We start from the raw sequence: 15,871 nt of genomic DNA on the forward strand, positions 1-15,871 counted from the left end.
CTGTTACTAAATCTACGTATTACTCTGTGAAGAGATTTATTAAATCTACATACTTAGACTTCAACAAACAAAATTTGATAACACAATCCCATGGGAAAAAATGGAACTCTCTGCATCAAAATCCACAGTTAATTCCCGATTTACCATGAAAATCGTCTGTGGCTGCATTTAGATTGGCAACAGGCCATGATTGTTTGGCCAAACACCTGCATAGAATTGGAATATATCAGTCCCCTAACTGCCCATTGTGCAACTCAAACCAAGAAATGGATTCGGAACACCTCAAAATCTGTGCTTCAGTGGTTGGCCATGATAATATCACAATCTAGTATATACAGTCGCGAAGCTCAATACGTAGTAAATATGCAAACATTAGGTAGTTGCTCACCACTAGGATCACTAATATCGCCTCATTACAGGCAATGTAAAATAGTACCGTCACAGTCTATTGTTTCTAGCAACCTCAAAACTCAAGCTTCGTGACTGTATATAGTAGAATGTGATAATATGTTTGAAAAATATTAGAGTGCAAGAGGTCAAATGACTTTGTTGTCAAACGCCTGGCATTAGAAAACAACAACATATTAAATTTCTTAATAAAATAACTTCAACTTACTACATTATTTTGCAACGTCCATTGAGACATCATTTAAAATAATGTTAAAGCTTCAAAGTGCCTTACTTAATTATTAATATAAAGTGAAACAACAAAAATGACATAGTCACTAATTGGCAACAATAGCCACTACATGCTACAGATCACAGCTTTCTATACTTGAAATAATATCGTTGTAAGCATTCCAGGGGTTGACTTATCAAATAAGCGTGTCTATATATACACACTGAATACAGTTCCAGAAGGCTGTAGTTTAGATTTACGAAGTTAGCAGATAGTACTCTTTGCTGTGAAGAAATGTACAAACAAATTTTTACGAGCACATTTCTTCAGTGACGGTATGTTTTCTGGCTATAGAAACCAGTGGCGGTATTCCATACCGGCACATACCGTCTTACTTCCATCACTGAGTAACATTAATGTAAAACGTGTTTTTATTTATCTTCACAGTTCAATTCACGTGAAATTGATTCCCATACGTTATCTTTTAATGCTACATTTTTGTATGACTTGATTTTCTTGCCATACAGACAGGGATGTCTGATAAATAGCAACTAATCGACGCCATTGTGCAACTGTGAACAACAGCAGTGCGCTCTGGTTGGCTGATTTCTTACGTTTCGTATAACAGTTTAATTGAACGTTTATGTTTATGTTTACGTGTTCCGTTGTAAACGGTTCCATTATATTACATAACATCTAGCTTTTATGTTCACGTTACGTTTAATTTTCATTGTGAATGGGACTTTACAGATGACACTAATTAAACGCAGAAGAAATATGGGAAATGCCTGTTATTATTAGGTTGAAAAGCTTTTGTGATCTAGTCTTCTGTCAAAAAATCTGAAAGTTAGAATTTATAAAACAGTTATTAAGGATGTTTGAGAATAAGGTTCTTAGGAAAATATTTGGGGCTAAGAGGGATGAAGTTACAGGAGAATGGAGAAAGTTGCACAACGCAGAGCTGCACGCATTGTATTCTTCACCTGACATAATTTTATTACGAACATTAAATCCAGACGTTTGAGATGGGCAGGGCATGTAGCACGTATGGGCGAATCCAGAAATGCATATAGAGTGTTAGTTGGGAGGCCGGAGGGAAAAAGACCTTCGGGGAGGCCGAGACGTAGGTGGGAAGATAATATTAAAATGGATCTGAGGGAGGTGGGATATGATGGTAGAGACTGGATTAATCTTGCTCAGGATAGGGACCAATGGCGGGCTTATGTGAGGGCGGCAATGAACCTCCGGGTTTCTTAAAAGCCAGTAAGTACTAATTTTAGGAAATAAACAAGCGATGCCCTACAAAATATGTTACGTAAAGTTCTTGTTGTACCTTTTTCACAGCAATAATACTTATTTATGCAACAAGTATAATGATTATGGTACGAGTGAATGTTCACAATTTTCACGAGTGTCGTAATAAGAATATCCACGAGCTGGATAAGACCGTTATGGCATCTTAGCATTATAAATCGTAGGAAATAAATTATGAAAGAAATTCGGAATCCAAAGCTGAAAGAGTCTTCATATGTTCGTATCGATTAATTGCGCCTTGCATTGACACCGAATAACGAGAAATGGATGACCTTACAGGTATTCACCGTCTACTATATACAGTCACGAAGCTTGAATTTTGAGGGTGCTAGAAACAATAGATTGTGCCGGTACTATTTCGCATTGTCTGTAATGAGGCGATACTAGCGATCCTAGTGGTGAGCAACTACCTAATGTTTGCATATTTACTACGTATATTAGTGACTGTATATACTAGACTGTGAGGTAATGTTACGAATGTTCCTTCATTTTGTTAATATAGTTTCTCTCAACAACAGAACTGTTTTATGTGATATCACAGTCTAGTATATCGGGTGAACGTGAAGTCTATGCAATATCACCAGATAGGGAGATGATGCGTCTGGGGAAGAACCTCTACAAAATTTGTATGCTGCTATGAAATGTTTTCCTTGCCTAACGTATTGTATTTTTTTTTTTTTCGTTTAATTTATTGGTTATGTATTTCGTCCACATGAAATGAAACCGTGGACTCAAAATCGTCTTCTTTTCGTTTTTTTTTTATATACAAATTAGAGAACAGATTTTTTTAGCACCTGTAGGTCAATCTCAAGCCACACAAACTTAAACCAAATAATATGATTATTTAATACACCGTTAGGCATTTAAAACAATACTAGGAAAGCAGAACAGACAGAGTAAGGAATGAGAACATAAGAAGAGAATTGGAAGGCTAGGAAGGATGTCACCAAATGGATAGAAGTTCTTCGAAGAGGGTTGAATAATCACACAGAACGAGCAGTTTAAAATAGAACCATAGAGATAGCAGGCTACATGCAAGGAGACTGTCTGATAAGAGGGCCATCAAAAATATGGAAAAACATCTGGTCTTCTTTCCCTTCGGAAACAAAAGATAAGTGAAGGAAATCAGTATGTCTGTTTGTATTACATGCTGCATAAAAGCATTTCCTAGTGGAGTATGTGCCACACATCTACGAAATTTTTATTTTCAGAGTATGGTTCAAAGATGCGGTGATAATGACATTTGGTACTATATAGCATACAAAAGTTATACACCTTTACATTTCTGTAGTTCAAGGCAAATGTGATGCGTCATTTCTTGCAGAATTTAGGAGTGAGCAATTAAAGTTTGAACGACTGCATAAAATCATAGTAATCATGTTTCATAACAACAGATTTCAGACAAAAATAACAGAAATATTCATTCATTCAACTCCCATCGTTCCCTCTGGAACATAGGGCTGTGACGAGAGGTGCGGTTTCTGGTCAACCTCTTCACTTCACTCCAGGTCTTCATCTTTGCAGCTTTTCAATTTTGGTGGGGGAGGCGAGGGCCGCGTTTTCTAGCACACAGAGGGTTCCAGTCCAACTCCATCTCAACAGCTCCGTCTGACTTCCTTAGCCTATGCCCATTTCAACGTCATTTCCTCTCTTTGATCTGCAAGATGATTGGCTGTTGGTTGGTCCCATTCCAGAGTAATAGATATATGCATGGCATCATTTGTCACAATAAAGGTATCATTTGGATGCAGCACATATCGAAAAATCTCATTTTCACCAAAAAAACCAAAATATTACTTTTTTGCCTCGGAATCACAGATTTAAGGCCAAGTTACAAATCTTACATTCTTCACCATAAATACTAGATTTACAACGATTGTCATGTAAAACTTAGAAGTTTTAGTAAATTTGTTATACAGGTGAAGTCTGGCTGGGCGGAAGAGAAGACCTACTGGCCTTAGTTCTGCCAGATTAAACAAATAAATATATTATTATTATTATTATTATTATTATTATTATTAATCACGATTAATGACCCGCGCTTTAGGAATCAGTTCTATAGACCATTTTGAGCATAAAATGTCATACCAACATGAGTCCGATTACATTGTTCAATAATGAAAATGTAAATTGAATATAAATAACCAATTCTTATTAATTTTGATGTTCTGAATATGAATATCAAAGAGAAAATAAAAAATTAGCTCTCTAGTTGCCATTTTACACTGCTTTGTTATAGTGAGGTAATTTTATAGGTATTTTATAGCTAATTAAAAAAATTAAAATAGTTTGGCAGAGGTATAAGAAACAATGTTTATCTTCCGTACATTATTTCATTGTTCTGACAGTAAACATCTCTTCCTCCTATTTTTCAGTGATTTTTGTCTCTCTCCTGCGCAACTTCAGTAATTAAGACAGGGAGATCAAAAACCCACAAACGCCAATTTTTTTGACAAAATTGAGTTATGGGCTGAATGGTATTTTTCAGTTTGTCCTGAATGCGTGGAAGGCAAGAATACACTAATATCGACATTCATCTGCATTCTGGGGGCTGTTTTAAAACTGCTCAACCAGCTGAGTAACGTGATACGGTATTCAGTATCTCACATACAAATATATGAAATCCATGTAAGTAAGACTATGAAAGGCACAATATAGAGTCGGTTTAACTTCCAGAAACCCAATACTGATGCATCATTCCCCAGTCAACTAAAGTACAATTCAGCATTGCCATTGAAAGAAGAAAGCAAAAGGATTGCAAAATTTAATGCAGTTTATTTCTGAGGAAAGTAGGATGTATTACCAAACTCTGTTTGCGGACAGTAATTATCCAGATGCCCAGGAAGAACATGAGAGTGAGAGAAAAAACAGAATCTGTAACATGAATCAGACTGTGTTAACATTTTAATATTGTTTGTGGTTTTATTCGTGTATTTTCATGTGCTGAATGGTAATTTGTGATTTTCTGTCTCGTATATTTGAAAAAAAAAAAAATGTAGCAATGTTAATCTTAATAATAAACTTCCATTTTTTCGTATATTTCAATGTTTCATAAGGGAATTATGATATACTTATCTTTTTTTTTCTTCGCATGGCTCATATATAATCAATTTTCTTAATTCATACATTGTGGAAGTCAGAAAACCACTAACTCCAGCAGTGTTTATTTCAAATTGTAGCGGTTTTAAAGCATTTAATTGATAAAGAATGTAATTTTACACAATATTAATAGATAAATGTATAATATTTAAAGTTAGTAAGATATATAAGTTTTTTTTCTCCCTGATGTAAAATTTGGTTTATTGGAATTCGGGAGTTTTTTATTATCCTTAATACTTAATTGAGTTCGTTTTTCACCAAGTGCCACCAGCTGTATCACATAACTGAAAAATAAAGGATGAGAGATCAGGGCAGACTAAAAAAAATTCAAAACATTTGTAAGCGCTGAACAGAAAAAAAAAAGGATAGGCAACAAGACTATCGGGAAAGTCCTGACGGAATTACCATGAACTCAATAACAATGATATCCCACGTCCACTCAACCAATAACAATCGTAACGGTTCAACCATGCCCACTGATACACGTTCCACAGACTGAGAACCCAGTACTTTTCCTACGACTTTATAGATGTATTTTATAGCCCATAAGCTGCACACAAAAAGAATGCAAGAGAGGTTTAGTTGTGCAGAGCTCTCAAATGACATGGCTACCAACTTTTCTTCGTCACTCCGGCTAGAAGTGAGACGCCCTTGAATCACGTCCAAGCCTGAACCAAACGCCTCGAAGTCCACCCAATTTATTCCGCATTCCCAACACACACGAAGTCGTCCACAGCTTCAAAACTAGTCGCAATCACTGACAAACCAGCGACATATAAATGTTACACTGATATTGCAAATAATTAATTACGGCATTTGCGTGCAAATAGTCAATTAGACTATCGCTTTTAATGAGCAAACAGAATTATATCTTTATTGCTTTTGTTTGTCTGATATTCTATTATCTATAACTGCGCACGCTATTATCAATATAAACAACGCACTGTTTTTTTTTGTCTTTTTTTTTGTTTCAAGTGGCTGCCAATTTAACACGTAAGCACTTCCTCTCGGCTCCAGTAAATACTACAAAATTTATGAAACTTTATTTTTATTCGCCTACGATGTGGATCAAAGTGGTAACGTTTCCAGTTATATAAATCCGTCAGACCAGAGTTCCACTACCGGCAAGAAAGCTGAGATTTATATCACTTCAATAACAGCCGGGAAACGACCACTAAAACGAGAATGGAAATAATGTTAAAATAAACGTATTTAAATGTAAGACATTCACAATAGTAATTAATTGTGAATGCTCACATTTAAATATTAATAATAATAATAATAATAATAATAATAATAATAATAATAATAACAATAACAACAATGATTTACTTTAGCTGGCAGAGTTAAGGCCCTAAGGCCTTCTCTTCCACTCAACCAGTAAAAAGTATACATACATATTATGTATGAACTTACAAAGAATTCAACAATTTGATTTAGATAAGAGTTACATGTATACAAGAGTTATTTACGAATTAAACAACAAAATACTATGAACTATTAATTAAACACTGAAATACAAACTATGTAGCAGAATTAAGATAAAATACATAGAATGTTAGTATATTTCAAATAACGTTAAATAGAAAGATATTATTATGAGAAAATTTTGAAAATATAGCACTAACAGGATGTCTAAAGAAAGAAATAACAATGTAGACAGTGATAGTTTAAGTCAGTATGATTGAAGTGAAATGCTAAGAAGGTTATCTTTTAAGCTGTTTTTAAATGTGTTTATTGTCTTGCACTCCCTAATACTTTGTGACAGGCAATTCCATTGTCGCGAGGTGGATACTGTAAAAGATGAATAACTAGATGTACATTTGGTCATGTACAGTACATTTTAACAATATTTCCGTTCTCGTTCTCGTTTCCGTTCCAGGTTTAGTGTGGACCAGCCTTAATGAGAGCAGTGCGGTTGAAGTTTAGTAAAAAGAGGAAGTTTTCAGAACTAGTTAAAGATTTTGTTACTGCAATATGAATGAATGAATGAAGCCACTGTGTCCAATGAAGGGCTAAGGCCTCCTACAGGAGGGGAAGCTCGGTTGGTGTGGTTCACATGATGAGCTATTTCACGTGAACAATATTTACATTCACATTCACTACGTGAGATACACTAGAGTTTGTCAATTTTTTTTTTTTCTATATGAGTTTATTCACTATTTGTCTCCACTCGTTCCTGTTGCGGGCGATGGTTGACCAGTTCCCTCCCAGCTGCTGCTTGAATGTATTTGCCCATCTTCTTCTTGGCCTGCCTTGTGTTCTCCTTCCTATGTACGGGTCCCACATGGTGGTTTCTCGCGGCCATCTGCCTTGTTGCTGCCTTGCTAATGACCACCCCACTTCCACTTCGTTATGAGGGCTTTTTCTGTGAAGTTCTCAGAAGCTGTAATTTTCTGCAGTGCCGTGTTGGAGAGCTTGCCTTTAAGTGAAACGCCAACTATCTTCCTCTCCATTTTCCTTTGGCATACTGCAATATGCTTAAAGTAAAAGCCCCTCTCTATGAGAATACACTGGATACCATAAGAGCCGACATATATTATGTGACAATTATTTTTAGCTTTGTGTAGATGAGGCCACGGATAGCTGAAGCCATTTTTTGCTCTAATTTCAGTAAACAGTAAGTTATCGGTAATCACATAGAAAAGTAAATATTTGCCAGTTTAATAAAAATACAGTATGGCTTGAAGAAATAACATCCTAAAAAGGGCTAAACAATCTCTTTAAAAAGACTAAAATGATTATAAAATCCAAAAAAAATATGGGCCCCAGTGATAAGTGATGAAACTTATGCTGAAAATCATTACTATGATTATCTTTGTAGTAATTAGCAATGAACATGCAAGTTTTATGGTTTTAATTAGGCTAGCGTGATCCAACCCCTCGCCCTTGAAAAGCATGCAACCAGAGGAAAGCAAACAGCCTGGTGACCCGTTAGCCCATCGACACACTTCGAAAATTAAAACCAATGTTGCACACTTCTTTGCACTTGAACTCATACACCATCATCACGACTACGATTACTATTACCACCGCAAATACGAAAATGAGTTTGTGCGAGATCGTGCGTATTTGCTTGCTTTCCGCACAAAACCAATACGCGGTAAGTGTGAAATACCACATTCAGTATTCCCAACGTAACACACATAACAATTTCCCTCTTCTTACCGCTTAAGCGCCATATTCATTTTACTACTTTAGGCTTTTAACATATTATTTTTAGAGACGTTTAACATAGTAATAATTATAAATTGGAAACTTATCACTGCAATTTCACCTAAATTGCACTGTTAATTATTGTTTTTAAATATTTGCAAAAATTAAGTAAACTCTACACCATCACAAAAGTTACTGCATTTGTAATGCAAGTAACATTAAGGAAGCCGTGAAAAAAATCAACAAGATTCCAGATGCCGATGTTATTACTGCAATATGTTATATAAATAATATTGTTAAAATATTAAAATGAAAAATAAATCATTACATAACCTTACCGTTTGTTTTAAGTTCGCATTTATAGACTGGGGGGAAAAAATACAGACGTATATCACGGCCTGCTGAAATATAGTACACACAGAAAACATTTTATAGCAACAATGTTGAATATAGATATTTTAGTTTTTAAAAGTTGCCGTCATTGAACAGAAACCAAGATGGAGATTTCATTGCAACTAATTAGAAATTCCTCTTTCAGGTATGTAATAAACGATCTTCGCACAAAATAATGTACGATACACTATCGGTATGTTTGTTTTCATGTTCTCGGAAATTAAAAAAAGCTCAACTACGTTTCGCTATTTCAATCTTTTCCGCGAAAATGAAAACATCAACATACCGCTCTTGTAACGCATATTACTATTTCTTTTGTTTCATATCGCAAATGATTGCATCATTATTATGTTTCAATGGATGTATCAATCGTGTGTAAAATAGATAACTTTTGATTTCATGAGTTGAAAGAAGTATTATCTCAAATTTCTGAGAAACTCTAAAGAAAATTTCAACACACAAACAACACAAACAAACAAACAAACAAACAAACAAACAAACAAATACAGCCACACAGGCGTATACAAACTCAAATGTAACACCTGCAACAACTTCTACATAGGACAGACAGGCAGATCGTTTCAAACACGCTACAAAGAACACAACACGGCCATAACAAAATTACAAAACATCTCCACATATGCAGAACACATCACAAATGCTAACGACACCCACAGAGACATCAACACAGACATGTAAATGCTACACATCCAACCAAAAAGCCAGAAACTAAATACACTAGAACAATATGAAATATATAGACACACAAAAACACACCCCAACGAAATTCTCAACACACAACTCAACTTCAACTCAACACTCTTTGACTCTACACTATACCACAGAAACACACCCTCACAGGAAACAGAACAAGTGGCGCCAAGACCAACAACGACCAGTTCTGAAGATGACCCATAAATACGTCGAAACATGTAAACGAGGTACGTTGAAATTTAACACAGTAAAGTCTTACCATATATATTCCGAAATGAAGTTAAACTGAAAAATAATCATAATATGGGTATTTAAACACATTTTTGAAAATGGTGGCCGTTCATTTCGATACAGGCTTCAGTTCTTTTGTGCATATTATTGCACTATACACTATTGTACCTAATTCCAATTAGCAGTTTCGTCCTTCGTACTAGTAACTCATGTTGAAATAATTCTGTACCTACTCTATAAAAGAGTACCTTACGTACTGTAAATTCAATCTTCACTTCTGCTCAATCCAAAAAGATTATGTTATCTACTGTCCGTCCAAGTGCTTTTGTCGCAAGATCGTAAAAAGGGGAGAATCACGTAACAGTTAATTACTTAACGAGGCCCTTTTATTCAAGTTATTTTAAACAGTTATGTAATATTACGCAGATGTCCAATTCCTAACAGAAATTAATGTTTTCAGAAAAGAGCTAAGACAGTCCAGGCTCCTAGCCTTTACAGAGGGGCGAACAAAAGCGGGTGGGGGAAACCGGGATGCGACGTAGGCAAACGGACGACAGTACCTATGCGAAAATACGATTCATCATCACTGGAAAACGCGAACATATTTCTGAACGTACTATACTCACTAACTCAGTACTGTTTACTATCACCGTAAGGCGACTTTGACTGTATACGCGGCCTTGGTTCTGTGTGGAGGACGATTGGAAGTTTACCAGTAGAGGGGGGTGGGAGTGAAGCACATTAAAAAACACAGGTACAATAAAAATTGAAGTAAAAATAAAATGATGTCCCTGTACATAGGAGACTGTGAATTCTTAAATTTTCGAAAGAAAGAAATATAATAATTACATATAGGAGATTTTATTATTTGCTGTATCACTATTTAAGTTATTTAATAGAGCAAGAATATGAAAATCGATAAATATGTCACATACGAGTTATTGCAGGAATAACGACGATATACTATTTTCAAATGCAAGTTTTGTGCTTTATTTTGAAACACAACACAAAAAATTGAGGTTTCCACCCCAAATTACTACCAGATCCCTTGTGCATTCAACATTTTCTCTCGAACGATAAGCAGTGAAAGAAATAAAGTTCCCAAAAATCCAGCAATCTGCCTACAAGTCCAGTTATAAAAATACACAATTAAAACTGTGCAAGAGACACGCTGCGGAAGAAGGTTTATGACAATTTGCAAGGGAATGTACAAAAAGCAAAGCTATAGCAGAGTGAATCAATGGAAGAAAACCCGTCTTGACTGGAAATATTCGCGAGGGAACGATAACAAGAAGGCTAGCTCTTGGGGTGCATGACCTCTACGCAATAAACTGGTTACCGGCTACAATTTGCAAGTGATGGCTCTCCGCTGCTCAACAACAGGTGTGACTCGCATTACGTCACGAGTCCTGCAGGAAGTACCTGGGAACACAGTCAATTCTGCCTGTCTCAAGTCTGAGTCGCATGTTTCACATCGGATCGCGATTATAGTGCGAGTCACATGGGAGACCTCTAAGTCAACAGCCCAGATAAACTGCACAACGCACAGTTCAGAGAATATTATAGCAACATAGTAACACAATACATGAAAACTTACTAAAAATGAAGAAAACAGCCATCGGTGGGACTCGGATTTGTATGACGTCATATTTTTATCTTGGTTCCTTTTTACAAATTGTTAAATTAAAGACGGGCAGGGCATGGTTGCGCCCCACGGTCAGATAAAATGCAGCCTATAAAAAAGGGTCTTGTTTTGTGGGCATAGTTGCGCCCCGATCCCATCAGGTAGAGAAAAGGAGCATGGCATAGTTGCGCCCCGATTAAATAGGTAGAGAAAAAGACATTAGGAGAACTCGAGTCTCGTAATCAACCAACCTTATTGATTCCTTATTCGATTCAATATTCATTACAGATATCGTTAAAATAAACACCATGAAGTTGGCAGTAATTTATTAACTGTTTTTCTACTGTTTATGCATCGACAGCCTACCATTAAAATGAACACCATGAAGTTGGCAGTATTTTATGAACTGCTTTTCTACTATTTATGCAGTGATTATAGCCTAACGTTAAAATGAACACCATGAACACCGTGTGTACTATGCCCTTTCCATTATGTTACCGGATTTCAATGCAGCTACAACTATAATATTCTTAAGTAATTTTTTGATCTTATGACAATCATTTTCGTGTGTACTGTACCCTTTCCATTATGGTACCTGATTTCAATGCAGCTAGCACTATAATATTTTTAAGTAATTTATTTTATGACAGTCACTTTCGTGTGTACTGTGCCCATCGGGGCGCAACTATGCCATGTCCATAGTATGCAGGGCATAGCTGCGCCACACGGTCAGATAAAATGCAGCATATAAAAAAGGGTCCCTGTTTTGTGGGCATAGTTGCGCCCCGATCCCATCAGGTAGAGGAAAAGGCATGGCATAGTTGCGCCCCGTTCCCTTCAGGTAGAGAAAAAGGCATGGCATAGTTGCGCCCCGATCCCATCAGGTACAGAAAAAGGCATGGCATAGTTGCGCCCCGTTCCCTTCAGGTAGAGAAAAAGGCATGGCATAGTTGCGCCCCGTTCCCATCAGTCAGAGAAAAAGGCATGACATAGTTGCGCCCCGTTCCCTTCAGGTAGAGAAAAGGTCATGGCATAGTTGCGCCCCGATGAAATAGGTAGAGAAAAAGACACTACGGAAACTCGAGCATCGTAATCAACCAACCTTATTGATTTCTTATTCGATTTATATTCATTATCGATACCGTTAAAATGAACACCATGAAGTTGGCAGTACTTTATTAACTGTTTTTCTACTGTTTATGCAGTGATTATCGATAGCCTACCGTTGAAATGAACACCATGAAGTTGGCAGTACTTCATTAACTGACATATTCAAATGAGTGAGCTGTTGGATTATGGGGCCTTAGCAGTCTTGACATTTTATTAGTGATTTTCACACCGTCTTTGGCGTATAGTGAGGTTAATTTAAAATGAATGTTAAGTTTAGTGAAAAGGGTGAAGAGTTAATAATTGATAATGGTTCTAAGTTTCAATTTTCGAAACCCTGTACCGTAGGGTTAAGATATCGATGTAGAAACAAAAAATGCAGTTCATTTATTGTGTGATCAATAAAAAAGTATTATTTTAAATAGCAAAATTGATCATACGCTAGGCCTACCTGATTTCAATGCAGCTATCACTGTAATATTTTTAAGTAATTTATTTATTTTATGACAATCACTTTCGTGTGTACTATGCTCATCGGGGCGCAACTATGCCATGTCCATCCTGCTACCTGATTTCTTCGGGGCGCAACTATGCCATGTCACATCTGCTACCTGATTTATTCGGGGCGCAATTATGCCATGCCTAGGCCTCCCAATTGACCACGGGGCGCAACTATACCATACCGGTCCATTCTGCTACCTGATTTCTTCGGGGCGCAACTATGCCATGTCCATCCTGCTACCTGATTTCTTCGGGGCGCAACTATGCCATGTCCCATCTGCTACCTGATTTATTCGGGGCGCAATTATGCCATGCCTAGGCCTCCCAATTGACCGCGGGACGCAACTATACCATACCGGTCCATTCTGCTACCTGATTTCTTCGGAGCGCAACTATGCCATGTCCCATCTGCTACCTGATTTATTCGGGGCGCAATTATGCCATGCCTAGGCCTCCCAATTGACCGCGGGACGCAACTATACCATACCGGTCCATTCTGCTACCTGATTTCTTTGGGGCGCAACTATGCCATGTCCATCCTGCTACCTGATTTCTTCGGGGCGCAACTATGCCATGTCCCATCTGCTACCTGATTTATTCGGGGCGCAATTATGCCATGCCTAGGCCTCCGAATTGACCGCGGGACGCAACTATACCATACCGGTCCATTCTGCTACCTGATTTCTTCGGGGCGCAACTATGCTATGTCCATCCTGCTACCTGATTTCTTCGGGGCGCAACTATGCCATGTCCCATCTGCTACCTGATTTCTTGGGGGCGCAACTATGCCATGTCCCATCTGCTACCTGATTTATTCGGGGCGCAATTATGCCATGCCTATATTCGGGGCGCAATTATGTCATGCCTAGGCCTCCCAATTGACCGCGGGGAGCAACTATACCATACCGGTCCATTCTGCTACCTGATTTCTTCGGGGCGCAACTATGCCATGTCCATTCTGCTACCTGATTTCTTCGGGGCGCAACTATGCCATGTCCATTCTACTACCTGATTTATTCGGGGCGCAATTATGCCATGCCTAGGCCTCCCAATGGACCGCGGGGCGCAACTATACCATACCGGTCCATTCTGCTACCTGATTTCTTCGGGGCGCAACTATGCCATGTCCATTCTGCTACCTGATTTTTTCGGGGCGCAACTATGCCATGTCCATTCTGCTAATTGATTTCTTCGGGGCGCAACTATGCCATGTCGAGGCCTCCCAATTGACCGCGAGGCGCATCTATGCCATACCGTTAAAGACATTTCTAGCTTATTTAAACACGATGACACGGTATTTATTAATCAAATAAATGCATATCTTACTATATTTTAGCAGTCACATTTGACAAAAAAATATGAAATAAGAGGAAATGATACTAAAGGATATACTACTGGAGCTAAATGGCAGCTGTGAGAATTATGGGATGAAGATAAATGCAAATAAAACGAAGAGTGCGGTTATAGGAATTATTCCAATTGTTTCGGATAATCGATGCTCTACTGTATTTAGAAATACTGACATTAGGCCTATTAACTTAAGGCACATTTCAGAAAAACTCATTCCGGATATAAATGAAACGGTTATTTAAGGAAGAGCCCAACTCGTCATTTAAAAATGTTGCAGGAATGCGGTATTGTTCCAAAAACAATAATTAGGCCCTTCTTCTACCAACCGAGATATTCATTACGTGTTTTCTGCCGGAATAACTTGGCCCTTTTTCTACAGACCAGATGCATCTTCTAGATTACAATAAAATGGAAAAAAGTAATTTCAGAACAAAAAAACTACAGTTTGGCACTTTTTTGAGTAGCCGCTTCAAATGTTAGAAAAACTGCTGTTAAACAGAAATTAGGGAAGACGTTGGCAAATGTAAACGCGGTCGCATAACATTCGCGTGGTAAGCTGCCTGCCAACACATGGCAAACAACTACGCAGGTGAAATAAGTCCACCGGAAACTGGTTGCGCTCTTGCTCAATGTCTGTCTCCAGGTTACAGAGTTCATTATTATTGCTCCGCTTTATAGTGGCTATTGAAGTCTGTCGCTTTGTGTGCGACTTCGTTTTGCAGCCTTCGTTCCCTCCGCTCTGCCTTTGTGTCCGCTAAGTTTTGATGGCTCGTCGCGGTCGTAAACATCATTTCGAATTATTAATATGAGCGCCATCAAATAGACGGAAGGCTCTTGTGTCAATCTACTATACAGATCTTGAGTTGTGCGTCTCACGATGTAAGGGAAGGGATACAAAGAAACGCAATTATTGTCGTTAATTCGTTCGCGAAAAATTACAACGCCTATTGAAACGACGATAGTTGAATTATTTAAACGCATAACGATAATCCCTCCACAAAATCCGACACATTCACTTAAAAACAGATTCTCTTGTAGATGACACAGCAAACATGATATAATGTGAGAAAACTCCCCTTTAAAGGCTGGTTCACAATAAACCGGAAATGAGAATCGGAACGATAACGAAAACGGTAAAATTGTTAAAATGTGTACATTTAAATGTGAGCATTCACAATTAACGAAAAGCTTGCCGGAGCCCAGGATCGGGAACGGAGAGTTGGCCAAGTTTCAACTTTGGCGTTCAAGTTTCCGATCACAGCCCACTATATTCATTCTATTGCCATCTAAAAGCTATTTTGTCGTCATATATTTTGTAGCAAGAAGACCGTGACATAACCTATGCATTATTTTGTTCTGTGCTGTGCATCATGGAGCAAGTTTTATTTGATGACATTCTAATATTGAGTGTTGAGGAAAATCCTAACGTTTACGATAAGCGGCGCGCCTCGTATAAAGATGAGAAAATGAAGGAGAATACGTGGCTTTCAATAGCTGCGTCTTTGAACACCGATCGTAAGTGAATCATATTTTATTACTGTATTGGTTGTATTACACACTACATATTCATGCTTCAATTCAATAACTACTGTTGTGTTCATTTTTGTTCTAATACAAATGTTTCTTCTCTAATTATTTTACGTTATGGTAAACTTAAAATAGGCTGTGATAATAAAGATGCATGGGCATATTTATAATACCGTACCTAATGAAATGTTTCAGTTGAAATTTCGAAGTTGGTTAACCTGTTTTTATGTTGGCTG

General features: G+C 37.5%; 1 protein-coding gene across 2 annotated transcripts in view; it reads right to left on the reverse strand.

The window, feature by feature from the left end:
* LOC138701302 (aryl hydrocarbon receptor nuclear translocator homolog) overlaps positions 1-15,871 on the reverse strand; it is an 824,740-nt gene that overhangs the window by 485,458 nt on the left and 323,411 nt on the right. The window lies entirely within an intron of this gene.

The sequence above is a fragment of the Periplaneta americana genome, chromosome 6 (assembly GCF_040183065.1).
Source record: "Periplaneta americana isolate PAMFEO1 chromosome 6, P.americana_PAMFEO1_priV1, whole genome shotgun sequence".
In the NCBI taxonomy this organism is placed as follows: domain Eukaryota; kingdom Metazoa; phylum Arthropoda; class Insecta; order Blattodea; family Blattidae; genus Periplaneta; species Periplaneta americana.